The sequence below is a fragment of the Uranotaenia lowii genome, chromosome 2 (genome assembly GCF_029784155.1).
Source record: "Uranotaenia lowii strain MFRU-FL chromosome 2, ASM2978415v1, whole genome shotgun sequence".
Lineage (NCBI taxonomy): Eukaryota > Metazoa > Arthropoda > Insecta > Diptera > Culicidae > Uranotaenia > Uranotaenia lowii.
Window position 1 is genome coordinate 283,888,667 of NC_073692.1, and position 18,648 is coordinate 283,907,314.

Sequence of the window (18,648 nt, forward strand, 5' to 3'; positions counted from 1 at the left end):
ACCGTACCGGAGGCGGTCAAATGATCGGTTTTGAACTTTAACTGATGATTACGCCTAATACATGGTGACAAAAAAGTCCGGTCACACTTTTTTGGGGTCGGCTGTAGCCTACACGTTGCATCTCTCTGGTGCCATCTATCTATATGTCAAATGAAAGGGCTAACTTTGCTGCCCAAAGTGGCAGAGTTTCGTTTCTGTGCAGTTTGTTTACATTGAGTTGTGAGCCATGGCAGAGTTAAGAGCAGCTGTTATCACTGCTCGGTTGGCGCGCAGATGACGAGATTATTTTTTCGGACGAGAAGCTGTTCGTATTGGAGCAATCAGTCAACCGCCAAAATGATCGAGTTTGGAGTGTGATCCTCGAGCAAGCTCCTGCGGACAAGCTGAACGTTTCCCGGATCTAAAATAAGATGTCAGTCTTGCTTCCAGCAAGATGGAGCCACATCTCACACCGCAAAAGGTTGTTTAGGCGTGGTGTGGGCAAAACTTTACCGATTTCATTTCGAAGAATGAATGTCCTCCACCGTCTCCGGATCAGAATCCACTAGATTATTTCGTGTGGTGAAACATTATGTCGAAGCTGAACGACTATAAAATAACAAATTTGGAGCAATTCAAGCGAGTTATCATGAAAATCTAGGACGAGATCGCTATGGAGCACGTGCGCGCCGCTTGAGACGACTTTCCGGGACGCCTGAAGCTGTTTCGATCAGAGAAAGGTGGTGTAATTCCGAGATATCGTCTGTGAAGTATCTTTATGAGTTACTGAATCAAGCTATGAAAGTTTTTTTTCAAGTTTTATTTTTTTTTTTAAATTTACGACGCTTTACCATTCTTGTGGCATTCGTGTTTTTTTCAAGTTTTATGGTTTTCGAAAAACGCATATGGTATACCTATTCATACAGCGAGCGGTCAAATGACGGCAAACAGTTTTTCACAAAAATTCTTTTGTTTCTCAATTGATTTCTACAAAATTTATAGTTTCGGAAAGCTTGTAACGTGACTCAAATATGGTTTCTAGACAATTTTCAGCTACAATATTTTTTTTCAAAGTTATTTAAAGTTCAAGATTTTTATTCTGAAAAAAAACATGCTTCGAGGAAAAGGCTGTAAATCAGTCAAAATATCCTCATAGCATAGGGTTGCCAGAATTTTTTCAGCACGTATCCGAACCGAATAAATCCAGGAAATTTTATATTAAAACCTGGCAAAATCCGGGCATTTCATTTCTAAATTTTTGTAGACATAAATAAATAAAAAAAAATACAACACAATTTGTTTTTTTTTGTTCGTTTTGCCAAACTAAGTGAAAAAATCCGGGCCAAATCGAGGCTTTTTTCGATGAAATCCGGGCAACCGGCCGGACTGTTGAAAAATTCCTATTAGGGGAGCGTTTACTTATTTTATTCGCACAAATTACGTGAAAATCAATTGTATACAAATTATGTAGATTTTCACGTAGCAGCTACGAGCAGATTATTTTGCGTGTAGTATTTCTGCAACTTGAGATTAATTTGCGAATTTTCATGATTTAGTTTACCCTCAAACCTATGTACCCGTTACTACATTTTACATTATAAGTGTGGACGGAAAACGTGTTTATTCTGGATTCGAAAAAATTGTACATAAGTTCTATTAATTGCAAATTCAATGAATTCACAATTTTACCAGTACTGTCCCTATTCGCGGGGGTTGTAAAAAATGCAAAGTTTAAAATAAACTTTAGTAGATTAAAAACTGTCCATATTTGGAGTTATCTGATTTTAGAGAACGCAGCGAATATCTTCTAAACTGAAAAGAGGGCAAATGAACAGAGTTTGACGAAAATATTACGAAAAAAGTAACCGGTTTAGATGCTTCTAACGAATCAAACTAGGTAGGTACATGTGTAAATTTGAGGAAGAATGACGGGTAAAATTCGTGTGCATACGTCGATAATGCGGTTTGAACTCAAAATCTACACTCAATACCCAATGTTCCAATAAGCGTTTTAAAAGTAAAATGATCTCTACAATATTTTTTTTAAAGCCAGTGTGACTGTGAGCCCACTCAACTACCGTGCTTTTTGTTGTTGAAAATTATTTGCCGTTCGCATTTTTCTCTTAACACGAGGGCCGGATTATACCATTGGAGGCCCTGGGAACTTTTTCACGGGGGCCCCCTATGAATCAATTTTTTTTATTCATATGCCGACCCAGAAATCACAATATTTTAAACATACAAAGAAACTGTAAAGAGTTCGTTATATTGCCTTCAAATAACCATTATGTCTGATATCTTCAAACAATAATTGATAATCCATCAAATGCAAACATTGCGGAAGAATTGATAAACTTTAGATTAAAGTTGTTAAATGCAGAATTCCATACACCATTTATTAAATAAATCTTTCTCTCTATTAAATAAATAATCTCTGGATTAGTAAAAATTACAGATAGATAGTACAACTTTTTTGGATAGCAATCCATCACTTAATATGAGCTTCATCGAAAGCAGAATAAATATTTCCCTCATGACTATTGGGAACCAACACTAAGACTTCAGACGAAGAATCTAAAATAAAAAAAAGTACTACATAATTAAAATCAAATTCCATGGAGATACTAAAAGTTCAACAGTGAAATTCAAAACCTAACATCGGATTTTATTCAGACCCACAATTAAAAGTACCGTCAACTGGAGCAACATGCAACATTTTTTAACTTCAATGGCTTCTACAATCTTAATGCTTACAGATAATCATACCTCTTGTACATCAAAAGTTTTAAGATTGATGTGACACCAAACTGACGTAGACAGAAAAATTATTGGTTTTATCAGTTAGTTTTAAATTCACAAAAACATGCGATTTTCACCCTGTTAAGAAAAAGGGGTAAGTTGCAACAAACTTTGTAATTAATGAAAAATCAAATGAGAAAGTTTATATTTTTATTTAACGTTTTTAGTTTTTGATACATTAGTGATGTCATTACGCATAAAGCACCAATTGCAGTAATTTTTGGTTTTGTTCGAATTAAATTTTAATTTTTTCTGTCAAAAATATTTTTAAGATAAAAGTGTTAATCTGCTACATACATTTAAGAATGAAAATACTTCAAAATATTGTATGGAGCATATGGAAACGAGATTTATGAGATTAAGTTCTGATTTGCATTTTGTTGCATTTTTCCCCAGACAGCTAACTGTATTATAAAAATATTTATTTAAAAAAAATTTGGTGATTGTCCGAAAAATATGTATACACCAACAGTGTTGGTATAGGATAATGAAAGCAATATAAAGTTTGTAAGTGATATCATTAAGCCAATCCGTCATACTGGGTAAAGTTTTTTAGTTAGTTAGTTAATAATTCAAAATGGAAATCTAATTCTCAAGGCACAGAATCATGAATTTGGAATAAGATAAGATTTAAAATTAATAAATATTCATGTTTAGGGAATCGCTCAATGAAATTCAAAATTGAACTATGAGAACGTTTTTTTTATAAAAATAATTTGAGAAAATTTAAGATTTAAAAGGATTTAAAATGTTTTTCTTCACTTTTTTAATTTGTTGAAATTTCTGAAAATTCGATTTCAAAAACTGATAATTTCAGTATTTTTTTTTAAATTTTGATATCTGATTTCAAACATTTTTATTTTTCGAATTAAAATTTGTTATATATTTTTGTAAATAAAATAAAACCATATTTCAAATCTACATAAGTCCGTTATTTTTCAATGGAAATCAATAAATAGCACATCAAATCGCATCGAAATTTCATCAGCTTTTCAAATTAAATATTTAAAAAAAAATGAGTTATGACCTTTAACATGAAAAAGCGACCTGGTGCAACACTGGGCATAAACGAATACGCTATTAAATTATTGGTTGAAACTTGAAGTCAGTTATGCTATAAACACAACAGCACAAAAAAAAAAAGATTTTTACCTGGTTTGATAAGTTCTTTTGTTCCCATGTTGTTAAAAGCGCGCATTACTTTCTTGTGTGAGTGCAATTTTTCGAACATTGCTGTTTTAAATTCATAAAAAAGAGATTCATTGTCATTATTTCTTTCATAACTCTTAAAGGAAACATTGGCGCACTTTGGTGTCTTCAGGTGAAAGTTACATCATAAATTGGGCCTAACAATGGTATTATTTGCAGAGTATTCGGTAATGCAGACGGTATTTTTTGACATCACTTTAAGATTATTTACAATTTTTCATGTTGAAGCTCACTACTTTTTTTTTTCAATATTTGCTTTGCAAAGCTGTTAAAATTCTTATGCGATTTGATGTGCTGATGATGAAATGATTTCCGTTAAAAAATAACAGAGTTATGGACCTCTGAAATGTGGTTTTATTTTACTTACAAAAAATTTAACCAAATCTAACACGAAAAAAATGTAAGAAATCTGAAAAATGCATGTGCTTTTAAGTCGTAAAAATGAACCCCATTTTTAATTTTGGGGAAAATCTGAAGACCCCCGGCGCAAATTATCAGATAATAAAAAAAATCTCCAAATCTTAGAATAAATTAATCCTTCCCCCGTAAAAGTTGTTAATTTTTTTTTAATGCGGATAAAATACTTCCTTATCATAAAATAATGCTTCTTTCCCTTCAAAGTCCTGGAATATTTTCTTTATTCAATAAATAAGAGAATGTGATGATTAACTTATTGTGAGGTAGTCATTTTATATTCCCCGGATTTATTCGGACATTCCGGGTTTACAAAGTAAAATGGACAAATAAAGCAAAGGAACACATTACGGACCAATTACGAGAATTCTCGTTTTTCACTACCAAAATGTGCCACGTTTAGAAGCAAAACTCAAATGTTATGAATTGAATAATTAAACTTTGTCCTATAAAATACATCGTATTTCTTGAAAGCGGGGTCTGATGGAATGAATCATCCAAAAGGATAAAAATCCCAGAAATAAGGTATTTCTTGAAATTTACCCAAGTAAACATTGTGCTAATTTATATGATTTATGAACGTGCAATGAAAAATCGAAGTGAGCTGCCTGTTAATCGAAATATTTGAACATATTTTTTGCTACGATTCTTTAATTCAAATAAAATATTAAACTCATTCTTAAAACTTATTGTTTGTCTGAATATGCAGATTGAAGAATGAACAATTGCTATACACTTTTAACCGTTTTTTCTAAGCCATGAAGGTGCGTTAAAATCACATAGAGGTACAAAATAAAATTAAAAAAAAAATAGTTACCACTAAATTTCGATGTGTCGTTCAAAATGCTCAAACCTTATTATAAAATGTTTGTATAGGAAATAAAACTTGAGACATAAAGTAATTCAATGGTTAAAAGAATTCAGTTCAGTAGATATCAGACCTCAGATATAATGGTCAAGATCTGGCGTTCCTACTATTTTTCTCTAGGTTGCTTGGTGTAATCAAACCCGTCTTTGGAGTTATATTTAAATGATAATTCACTAGTTTACTGAATTTGAAAAAATTGTAAACTTTATTGACCGACCTATATTTTTAATGTGAAATCAGGCGCTGAATGCGAAAATGAAATTTAAAAAAATCTCAGTAGAACATTTTTTGAGTTATGCTCCACATATGAAATTTTGGATAAATAAAAAAAGTACTTGAACTCAGATTCAAATATCTCGAAGTGCTTAACATTAATTTGAAATCTCTATTTTGCATATTAGAGGTCATTATATTTTCTATCGATCACCTGAACTTTATTTTTACGAATGATCAAGAGTATTGATGAAATTAGTTACTTTATGATAGAAAAAAAAATTTTTTTTTTAGAGAAAATTTTTTTTCAGCGAAAGTTTTAGACTCGATGGTGATATTTAAAAATCTGATTTTCTATTGACCTTATATGTCAATTCAAAACGAAGATTTCATGTGGTTATTTATCAAAATCGATGGAAATTTTAACAAGTAATGGTTACTTTACCATAAAAGTAATTTTCGCATTTTTGAATAAATGGACGAACTGCAGTGTACTAATCATAGTATTAAAAGATTTAAACATGATAAATCTCACTCGCTCCAAGTCAAAACTTTTTCTTAGCTTATCCGAAGGTCACATGCCAAATTTCAGAAAGGTCTGACCATGGGGAGGGGTTTCTTGAGTCTCGAACGTGAATAGGATATTAAGATAAATTGGTCAGGAGGAACAAAAAATACTGGTTTTTCATGAAAAACTTTTCTCTTCACAAGCCGATCGCTTTTTATGAACAATTTTCATAAAGCCTAAATTAAGACAAATATTTCACTCGAAGACTGCAACCCGATTGGACTTAAAAGGAAAAAAGTCATTGCGGTTAAAAAATTGTATTTTGGATGCAAATTGTCGTTTAACACGCAATAAGTACTTTTTACGCAATGCGTTTTGTACGAGAATTTTCGGCCAAAATAAAATCTTTGAACCGCAATAACTTTTCTGTTTCAAGTCGAATCGAGTTGCAATCTTCGAGTGAAATATTTGTCTCAATTTAGACTTCTAGAAATATTTTATAAAAAACGATCGGCTTTTGAAGAAAAAAGTTTTATCATGTTTAAATCTTTCTATACTATGATTAGTACACTGCGGTTCGTTCATTTATTCAAAAATTCGAAAATTTCTGTTATGTTAAAGTAACCATAACATGTTCAATTTTAAACCGATTTTGATAAATAACCATATGAAATCTTCGTTTTGAATTGACATTTAAGGTCAATAATTTTTTTTTTAATTTTACCATCGAGCCACAAACTTTCGCTGAAACAAAATTTTCTCTAAAAAATGCGTTTTTTTTATAATTTTTTCTATCATAAAGTAACTTATATCAACAATACTCTTGATCATTCGTAAAAATACAGTTCAGGTGATCGATAGCAAATGTTTTGACCTCTAATATGCAAAAAATGATATTTTAATCTGAGGTCAAGTACTTTTTTTATGTTTCCAAAATTTCATATTTGGAGCATAACTTAAAAACTGTTCTACTGAGATTTTTTTTTCAATTTCATTTTCGGATTCAGCGCCCGATTCCACATTAAAAATTATCTTCAGTTTACTTTGTTCAAAAATGCTGTAAACTAGTGTAATTTAAGGTCAATATAAGAAATGTAAAACATATGCTCCAATCGTTTGCCTTTCTCACTCATGTTATTGCCCTTTATGTATAATCAGTAACACTAAACCAAAACATGTTGGTACCCAAAAACTGGCATGAAATACTGTTAAAAATTCCGTTGATAAGTAGCTTTTAACTTGATTATCACATATACCAGACATAACTGGTTTTTTATCACTTAACACAAAAATGATTTTTTTTTTGCTTTGTTCGACTTCATTTTTATTATGTTAATTATTCAAGTTACCTTCTTGATTGCACAATGTAATAATCTCCCTGCTCCATTGACAAAAACACTTAAAACTTGTTCTAATAAAACGGTAAATCACTTTTCACAGGTTTTGATATCAGGAAAATACACACCCTTTAAATCGGCCAAACAAAAACAAACTAATGACCAGATGTCTTCGGCTAACTGATTGACCTGCCGAAAGTCTCGCCTGAAAGGACACCTCCTCTCTGTCTCTCTCTAGGCCTAGGTCCTGGCATTATTTGCTGTGACCTACAGCGCCGTTATTTCACGCTAGCTTTTCCCACAGTTGTATTGGTTTCGGCAAACCATCTTTAAATTTGCCTGCAAATGAGGCAGCTGGGCCTAAAACAAAGGAATTTCCTTTAGGATACTTCGGAGAGAACATTTGGAAAAGCAATGTCCTCCTTTGCATAATTTGGCTTACCTGTCAAGGTATCGGCATGTTCTGGTGACGCCTAGCCCCGCAATTATGGGTAATAAATTTCTGAATTGAATGATTAGAGTTTTGGGTCACATTTTGAACAAACTTTCGTCGGTTGTTTGTTGCCATATAAGAGATCTGCACTTCAAACCGATTGCTTTCATCTCATATGTTACATAAACATAGCTCGAACGAATGTTTTTTTTTTGTTTCTCTAATCAGGTAGAACGCCGGTGACTCCTCAGCAAGATTTAAACCGAAAAGGGATTAACGATGGTTCAAACACATAGGTAGGCCTATGACACGAGAATGAAGGACAACGAAGATACGTCCGAGATGGGAGATGAATTGAAAGACGAAGATAGCATGCACCAGTTTCCAGGTGTATCGCCCACAACTAAGAACATCCTCACATGGTGTGGTAGGTGTTGAAACAAGCCGTCGGGGGGCTCAATGAGGTAGCTAATGTACAATGAGTAGGCAAACATTAGGAATGACTCTAAGGAACATTGGGGTCAATTATTCAGTCTTATGGCTTCAATCATACATATTTTCACAAGTCTGACGTTATTTGAAAACTTTTTTGTGGTTTTCTTAGCAGAAAATTGTTGGTGCTATCTAACTAACAATAAAAGTAACAGAATACTTTCACAAACAGTTTATCCAAAAAAGTAAAGAAACAGAATGGTTCGAAATTTTGTTCACATGTGCATAGATTGTTCTAATATTTTCTACAAGCATTTGTTACATAACATTTATATGAACAGAATTTTTCATAAAAATTATATGGGGGCTTGTGACATAGCTCAGTTGGCAAGTCAGTTGCTTCCTGAACCGATGTCCGTGAGTTCGAGTCCAAGAGCCATCGACCACAGTTGTACCGGATAAGTTTTTCAATGACTGTCCGACAACTGCATTATATGATTGGCATATTCTTCGTTTGATTTTTACTTACTATAAACAATATCTATGGAAGTGCCAAAAAAACTGAATTGGAATGAATAATTCGAGTTTCTAGTTAATTTTTCTACTTATACTGATTCCACCTAATAAGACTCAAAGTGAGAGAGGTTGCAGATACAACTGTTTTTTGGGAAGGTAGTTTTGTGGTAGCTGTATCTTTAATCGTATGACAAACAATCTAGCTGTTGTTTGGGATGAGCAACCGAAAATCGTTGCTGTGAAAAGTCTTTTGGGGGTTTACCCACAGTTGAAACAATGTCGGTAGCTTCCTACTTCGGGCGGTTTACTTTTCAACCAATAAAAATATGGAAAGTATGTCGCACGCTACCGTTTGAAGGCTGTCAAGGAAATGTGACAGCGTGTCTTCTGATTATAAAAATAATTGCATCTTATGAACGATGATATAAGATTTGTTGCATGGGAAAATGCAACATTGAGAACCTAAAAGGGTAATTTCCAAATGCATGCGCAACACACGTTTCTCGAGAGATTCTCCATATTTTTTTCCATTTAATTCTCTGTAAGTTTTATAATATAGCTCTAAAGAAAAAGTACTCTACATGTAACAAGTGTGAGTAAATCATTTCAATTTCTTAAACTATTATGTTTTGCAAAATGAGAAATTCACCACATATGTTTTATTTACTCATGCAAGAGAAACTCTGGATTTGCAAGCATCCATCAGAGAGTAGGGATTAGAAGTTTGGCGAATACTAAAGAATCAGGAAGAAGGGCATCATCGAACGTAAAATTTATATTTCTTTTTAAAGATTATAGCTGAGGCATCTATTGCACCGAACACATTCTGAGATTCGATTAAAATTCTTATTTTTTTTTTGCTTTTTTCAATCAGAGATTGAATAGCCCAACGCATTTTCACTCCTTCCTGCAAGTAGTGCGTAGATTGAATTTTCCAATAAAAGTTAGCTGAAACATTCTTCACTTGAAAACTACGAGGTCACTACCTTCGTGAAAAAGTACATGTAGATATTTATCACCCTGAAGATAATGTAAAGCACATAGAACTCACTTTTGTATGAAACTCACGCACTTTTGTAGGTTTTAATTGTAGGTAAAGCAAACGTGGGATTTACCACAGATGAACAGATGTCCAAGCTAAGTCTTGGAAAGTGTGTAAAGTCTCAACGACCATTTTGAAATCAATTTTATGTTTTTTGGTTGAGCCACTAGATGTCTGCAAGGACACCGGACAGAACTGTCAAGAAAAAAGTGCAATGCAAGGGGGTAAATAGTATTGTAATAACCTTTGTGCAATCCAGGGGAAGAAAACTGAATCCAGTCTTCCTCCCCTGGGGTGCAATGTAAACAAAAAAATTACAAACAATTAGTCAGTTATGAAAGGGACGCATTACTATTTGATGAATTTCGAGAAAATTGATGTTCAAGTTTTGGAACACATTTATGATATGCATAGTTAAATTTTTTAGCTGTTTTTCTAAGCGCTTCGTATCATGAAGCACTGAATAGAAACAGTTACCGTAAACTGGGGGAATTTTGATCAGCGGGGTAACTTTGATCAACATGAAATTTTTGCAGATAATCATCATTAACTAAGTATAAAGTTAAAATATATCAAAACTGTTTACTACGTTTGAAAGCCTTTAAATTGAGCTACAAATAAGCTAAATTTGGTTTTAATTAGTAGATTTTGTATATTACTTAAAACGAATTTTAAAATCTTAAAATATCTGGTTTTTTGAAGGCTTACAAACAAACATCTCTCCTGATCAAATTTGAGCATTTAGGAGCAAATGGGTTGTTTTATATGAAAGTTCAACTTTTTTCTTGGTTTAGGTTTAGTTTGATTGATATTTTTATGGTTATTTGATGATGATTTTTGAATATTGAAAAAACGATCAATTTCCATGAAAAAGCCCGTACAGAAAAATGGCTTAAAATTCTTTCAAACGGATAAATTTGAAAAAAAAACAACAAGAAAATGGGAACAGTGTGAGGACTTAGGGAATTGCAAAAATGTAAAATTTTATTTGTTTTTGATGCCAAAAAATAATGAGAAATATTTATAATTTTAGCTTCTAAATTAGGCTTTCCAGATATTTTCAGAAAAGCGGGACATTTAACGACATAAAAGCGGGACACAGCCGAAAAAATCGGGACATTTAAGAAACTTATAAACAAAGCTTAATTGTATTGCCGAACTTATACGTATACCAGCAGCAAAAGTTATTCATAGAAAGTACACTAAGGTTTTTTTTTAACACGGATTGATTTTGCTCACTTTTCCTTACATGACTTCTACTTACACGGTTTTTAGCAATAAAAACGGTTATTTTTCACGTTTTTCGCAAAGTAACACGTTATATGAGAGAAATATTCCAAGTCCTACAAGTGAACGGCGGATTTTATATCGCGTAATAAACCTTTGTAGAATAACAAATATATTTCAAATTTGTTTTCAAAATTTTAAATATCAAGAATATTTCCATCATTTTATACTTTGACAACTGAGTCGGAAACAGTGGTTTATGATAAAAGGACTTTTAACTAAGATTCGGTCGAAAAATTAAGAGATTTCATTTGAATTTTTTTTGATCATTTGAAAGCATCTTAAAAAAATATTTCTTAATTTATTAACATTATATTATATTTATTATATTTTTTAATTTATTAACATTGCATTGGTTGAACGAGCTCCAAAAACGCGTAACTGTAAAGAACCTTACTGTAACATTACGGTTAATTAGCATTGTCTAATGTGAAAGAACCTGAAAAACTGATGCTTATTTTGAGAATAAAAAACGCATTCGAAATTTTTTTTGTGTTGTGTTGCTTATTTTGAGAGAAAAGACGTATTCGAAACATTTTTTGAGTTGAACCAATGAATTGAAATTGAGGATAAAGTTAGATTTTTCCATGTCCCTACTCTAAATGTATGCAGCAAAATTGTCCATCTTTTAAGTATATTTGTTTTTGAAAGAAAACACTGAAAAAATCAAATGAGTTCAAACAAAAATTACTGTTATCGATGTTTTGAGCCTTCTGTGCTAAATGGCATCAAAACAATAAATTTGAAAATGTTGAGATATGTAGAAAGCATAGTGGTCAATGTTACCCCGAATATCGAAATCTGGTTTGTAACAAACATTTAATTATAACCATTAATGTCTTTTGAATTTACTGCAATTAATGCTCATGTTAAATACTCCTCACCTCAGTAAGTGTTTTAAAGCCTTAAGGTATTACGAAAAAGCAACCCCTTCCAAAATATTCAAAAATGAATGAAAAAAGTGATCAAATGTTTCTTTTTTAAAAAGAATGAAGGTAAAATTAACCAGATAAATTTACCTTCACAACCAAATTGAATAAATTGAAAACCACTACGATGTTGGTTTATATATTTTACAGATCCTCTACGATTGCGCCCTTCCAAGAATAAGGTACTTCAAAAGTTGATTCGGTTTGTTTAATTGATGTTTGAATAAAGCATTTGAAATTTGACACAGTTTTATGGAATTTTATTACTCGAGCTAGTACATATGTTTGTTATTTCGGTAGTCACTGTAAAATTATGATGATGCCATTTTTCAACAGCTTATTTAAAGCTATTCCAATATAGAACTATTCAGTGTTCCGAAAATCAATCAAAACAAACACTCAAGATGCGTTTCCTGTTGGAAACATTCTGATTGTATAATGGGATAGCGCCTCTCGCAACTGCTTCGCCTGGCTGGTATGCAATCTCGATCAGCGCTCCTAACAGCCATGCAAACCGAGTCGCATCATTCAGAATCATCGGTTTAACAAACATCGCATATCGGAGATGAGTGAGATACAAACTGATCCATTCTGAATGTAGCTCACTCAGTATCTGCCTGAATTATTGTCGCTGAATCCCCAAACCGGAGTTATCGTCAATGAGCGCTGGCGACATTTACTGGCGACACTCACTGGCGACAAGTTATTATCAGGACGTGTACAACTTCGGGTGTGTTCTTATACCAAAGATTTTTTATTTCAAAGGAAAGTGCCGCAAAAACAAAGGATTTTTTCCTTTGGTTTTGGTATAAATAAAAAATCCTTTGGTTCAAATGCATTTTCCTCTGTTTCAAAGATTTTTTCTTTTGAAAAATCTTAGATTCAAAATATTAATGCTTTGATACAAAAACCAGTTTCATTTGATTTAAAGTTATTATCTTTGCTCAAAGGTAATTTAGATATAGATTTAAAAGCATTTATTCATAGAACCATTTTCCATTTATTCCAATTGGAAGATTTTTACCCTGTTGTTTCGAAGTTCCTATTAGGAGTTTGAATAATAAAAAGATACAATTTTAGTTCCTTAATTCTTTTTTATTCACAAACACATAAAACACTGGTTCACTATAACCGAGTAGGGTCCTTGATATCGTTGACAAAGTTTCGCATTCTCCGTGGGCCGGTCAATAAACTTCCGAAAGCCACTCCAGCTGCTGGCTGGTCCGACTGGTGATTGCCGTTGAAGATTGGGCCGAAAAAATACGACCGCGGGGAGGTGTTACTTTGCGCAGCTTTCTCCATGTTCGAGAGACTTGGAAATCTATCCGTCGGCCGTGGTCCTGTAACTATACAAGCGTTTTAGAAAATCTTGAATTCACTTAAATATTCAGTATTTATTAACTTACACTTACCATTTTGCATCCTGAATCCTCCTTATTTATAGCTTACTCCGATTCACTGGTTTGATTTTTAAAACGAGCGGCCGAACTTTATTCGATTTTTCGGTTTTCTGTTCTTCTTGCAAGTCAATGCAAAATATCTTCTAAGTTTGAAGTTTTTGTTTCAAAAAATTATTCTTTTCAGTTTAAAACATTTTTCTTCGGTTGAAAGAAAATTTACTTTGTTTCTAAAGAAATATGCAATTGAACAAATTTCTTTTGAATCAAAGAATTTGTTTGAAATCAAAGTCCAAAGTTATTCAATTCAAAAAATTTATTCTTTCTTTCAAAAACTATTCTTTTCAATCAAAACTATAATTCATTGATTCAAAGAAAACAGGAGCTGGATTAAAAAAAATGAATGTTTTGAATCAAAGTCAGATTTAATTCGTTCCAAAATTCAAGTTTACTCTGCGTGAATACACGGAATCGTCCATCTTGAGACAGGCAATCGTAATCATAGGCATGGTAGGCGAACAATTCGCTGTCAAAAAGCGCTCCGTCTCCACCCCCCACCAATGAGAAACTTTTGGTACTCCTTGCCTACTGTTGCTCAATATGCAACCACCCGTAGCTGTATAGGCACGCTGGTTATTACTTTACAAATGCGTTGCCAGTAATGATATTTCACAACGTCGCTAGTTGGCAAGGTTGCCGATCACCAGCGCGAAAACTTCGGATTTCAACTTCAATGACAATATATGAAATTCAAAATTATTTTTTGCAGGACGAGAAAAATCAAACAGTTGTGCGGGACACCATAAATTCTCAGTAGTTTTAACGTGAGGGCTGTCCCAACGGTAGATGCAAAACACGGTTTTCGACCACGCTTAAACAGTCCGGCTGGCACCGGTGGCGTAAATCGCTGTTTTAGCACAGTTATCGATTTCGAAATTCCCAACAGTTAGGGCACCTGCAACGGTTCAGGCGTAAATATTGGTTTTAAGTATACCAGTTTTAGCAAAATTTGAAATTTTAGAATCGACTAAAACACCCACTCCCCACCGGTGTAAGAGAAAATTTAAAACGGAATCACTTTCATTGCAGACACTCATTAACTGAGAAGAAAAACCCATTTTATAATAAAAAATGCATAAGTTTTGAGTTTCACGGTTAATTGTCTTAAAATTAATTCTACGAATATTCTTTTTGACAGAACAATGATTTCAACTATTCTACCAGGATTTCATTAATTTAAAAGCAAAAATAACTACACAACGAGGAAAAAAGGTCAATTGAAATAATACTTCAATTAATTCAGTCAAATTGCTTTGAATCTATGGAATGAGGTTTTGTTAAAATGAAATGAAAAAGCAATATTTTTTTCAAGTTATTGCTGACATTGATAAAGGAAATGAGAAATGTTTATCCCAAAGTCAAAGGAAATTTTCCTTTGATTTGACGACATATTTGTTTGACAAAAACTTGTTTCACTTTGTAAATTTATGTATGGATACAGAAAAATATGCTGATATTGACGAAAACTCCGAGCAATCTATACGAAACTAAAAATCTCTCAATATGTCAAATAAAACAAAAATTAAACATTTATTTTACCTCATCGAAAAAGTACTAAAATTTTCTTTTCGTTTATTTTTTTTTCAAATTTTAGAACGCTGACTAAATTCACAAATTCGTCGAGCCCAAATGAAAAGCTTTTTATTTAATTATATTAAATCGAGAATAATGTGACATCTATACATTTATGACATTTATGTATACTTGATATGGTATTTATTAACATCTATTCTCGATTTATGTTACGTATAGGCTGGTTGAAGCGAAAAAAAACATTCAAATAATATCTCAAAAACAAACTATTATCACACCCAATGTTACCCAAACATGTGTGAAAGAAATCATTGTTGGCTAAAATTTTCTCACCGTGAACTAAATCGGTCTGTCGTATATTTTGAAATCCTGTTCCAAATTTGCATGAATTTGGAACAAAGGCGTATAACTGTTGGGAATCTCGAAATCGATAACTGTGCTAAAACAGCAATATACGACACCGGTGCCAGCCGAAATGTTTTAGCGTGGTCGAAAACCGTGTTTTGCATCTACCGTTGGGACAGCCCTTATACGCCTTTGTTCCAAATTCATGCAAATTTGGAACAGGATTTCAAAATATACGACAGACCGATTTAGAAGTTTGGGGTTCACGGTGAGAAAATTTTAGCCAATGATGATTATTTTCACACATGTTTGGGTAGCATTGGGTGTAATAAATGTTTCTTTTTGAGAAATTATTTGAATGGTTTTTCCCGCCAAAACCTAACACAAATTGAGAAAACATGTTAACAAAAAACCGTATCAAGTATAAAAAATTTATGTCACACTTTTCTTTACTTTATATTTTAATAAATAGCTTTTGGCCTCAACGAATTAATGAGTCCAGTCAGCGTTTCTCGAGTTCAAACGTTATATGAATAAGAAAAGGAAAATAACAGAAGCATCCTAATGAAATTAACGCAAAACAACAATAAACTTTAAACAAATTTAAAAAAAATTGAATATCAGTGTAATGAGTAGTAAACAATATTTATAATCTTCACGATCAATATATCATATTTCACGGTTTTAATATGAAAACTGTGAAATATGATATATTGTTCGACAACATTGACTAAACTGACATGATTCTTAGAAAAAATGCCTTTCAAATTCTGGCTAAAAAAGCCGTCTGCTACATTACAAACTACTGATAATCATGAAAATTTTACCTAACAATTCTTAAAAGGAGCATGTTTGCCAATCTGTTTAGTTTGCCAAAACAAAAGCACATATATGTTTAATGAATTTTCACCTATAAACAAGAACTGGTAAACTAAATTAATATTTGGTATCAGCACCCCAAAATGAGTCAATTTTTAAAAGAAATTTTTTTTTTGTTTCAATTAAGCTTTTTTTCTCGCTGCAGATAGTCGTTTTGGCTTTTTAAGCTTCGTTCAATCATAGACAAAAATCGGTTTCAACTGGTTTCTGCCAACTGGTAGTTGTTCAATGAGCCAATGTTTTGGTCGACACAATGAAGCAAGTTGAAACTAGTCAAAATCGTCAAACCCGATCCAGCTCGACAGGGGGTTTCGTTACGGCCTGGAAGAAATCGGTCGAAGTCAATTGGAAAAAGAAAGGTATTCAATCGTCAATCCATTTCTACTTGTTTCGAACAAACTTCATTAAAAAGCCTTTAAGTGAATGAAATCCTGGTAGAATAATGACGGTGTAAAACTCAAAACATAGCAATTTTTCAATTAAAATGAGTTTTTTCTTCTCAATTATTAAGTGTCTGCAATAAAAGTGTACCCGTTTTAAATTTGCTATCACACCGGTGGAGAGTGCGTGTTTTAGCCGATTCCAAAATTTGACGGACGATAGTTTAATAAGAGAACTTGTAAAAATTGAAAAACACGACGAAAGTGAACATCTTTCCCTCACAAACACAACAACAATTTGATTTTGATCATACTGATGTTAAAAAACGTTATAACAACAAATAAATTTATTAATTTGCTATGTATCAAATCAAACAAAATTCGCTAATGATCGGCTTCATGTATCACTCACTCACTGCCTGATACATTCACTCCTGATCGAGGACCAACATGATTCGCCATATGCATTGCGCATTGGTGAGATTCCAATTTGATGATTGTGCTGCACTGTTTTGACAGCAAGCATCGTGCGAGGTGATCTGTATTTTAGCGATGAATTGAACGATCGATGATCGGGTAGGTCCAGTAGCAATCAATAACGAAACCCGACCGTTTTACGTTCAGCCCGCATAGCTAAAAACCATACTATGAATCCTTCGAATTATTCTGTTCTGATTACATTAATAGTCACGATTTTTTTTTGCGTCCTTGCTTATGTGTCTTTGCTAGAAACGAGAAAAAACCATTTCTAAAAGATAAGATCAATCTTCCAAAAACTATAATTGAATAATTTGGCAACGCGACGATAAGATAAAAAATTATGCCTGGAAGATACAGTTAATAATCATGAATAATGTTCGATTATTTTAGCAACGAACATCAAAATTTTCTGCTGTCACATTCAGACGTGGTTGAATTTTTGTGCAGAAAATAAAATTCGCCGAAACAATAAGTGAAAATTTAACTCTTTCGAGAAAATTCGGAACGCAACAGCACCAGTTCCGATGGTGCGATGGATCGATTGGCGACGGCGCCAGTTCCGGTTTTGCGAGAGTAAGTACCTTGATTTATTTTTTGTTAATTAAAATTTCTAATTGTAAATTACTTTTTCCAGTTGCAGCTAGCCGGATGTCTCCAGATAAAAAAGTAGACGCCGGAATTGGGTCATAATCAACTTGAAGATCCCTGTTAACAAAAATGTTATTGTGTTGGGCAGGTCCGCTAGGCAACAGCACCGGTTCCAAGCTCAAGGGACAACACCACGACGAAACTATTTACAGTGTGAACAATGTTTTTTTTTTTATTTCAAATAAATTATATGTATGTGGTGGAAATAAAATGCTATATAAACGATTTTAAAACTGATTTTCATTTCAATAGTTTAAATTTTAATAATTGTATCAAAAGGAAACGATATGCTGTATCGTTATTTTTTCTTTGAGAAAACCATTAAGTGAAGATTCCACGTATGATACAGCTTGCTCGGAGTGAGTAGAAAAAAAGCAAAAAAAAAAATGAATAGTTACTCTACTTAACGACCTGTTCCCTGTATCGTAAAGTGCGTCCAAACGATTCCATTTCATGAAAAAATGATAAGCCTTATCTTACATTAATAATCTAAAACTATAGAAGTAATCTGTTGGGTGTCTCGGGAAGAAGATAACGGGAATAGTCATTGTATAATACTGATTTATGCGAGAGGTGCGAAGTGCAATCAGAATTGAAAATGAGTGATTTTCGGAACACTGGAACTATTCATCTTATTGAAGCATTTAAATGAAAGCATGAAAAATGATTACTTTTAAAAGAGCAATCTAGAAACAGTGCCATCTACTGCGCCGTTTAAAAAGTACAAATCAAGCAATAGATGACACTGTTTTTCGTAAATTTTTAACAGCTTCTTTAAAAGAGAGCATTTGAAACTTTACACAAGTTTCTGAAGACTTTTGTTCGAGCTTGTACATCTGTTCATCGTTGGATTTACGTTCAATGTTTGTGAAAATATCACAATAATAATCACAATAATTTTAAATGAATTCAGCCGTTTCCAGTCACGTGAACATCACATAGATTGCACCAAATTTGTTT

General features: G+C 32.8%; 1 protein-coding gene across 4 annotated transcripts in view; it reads right to left on the bottom strand.

Annotated features, from left to right (window-relative positions):
* The window catches only part of LOC129744345 (mucin-5AC-like), a 90,857-nt gene that overhangs the window by 5,341 nt on the left and 66,868 nt on the right, over window positions 1-18,648 (bottom strand). The window lies entirely within an intron of this gene.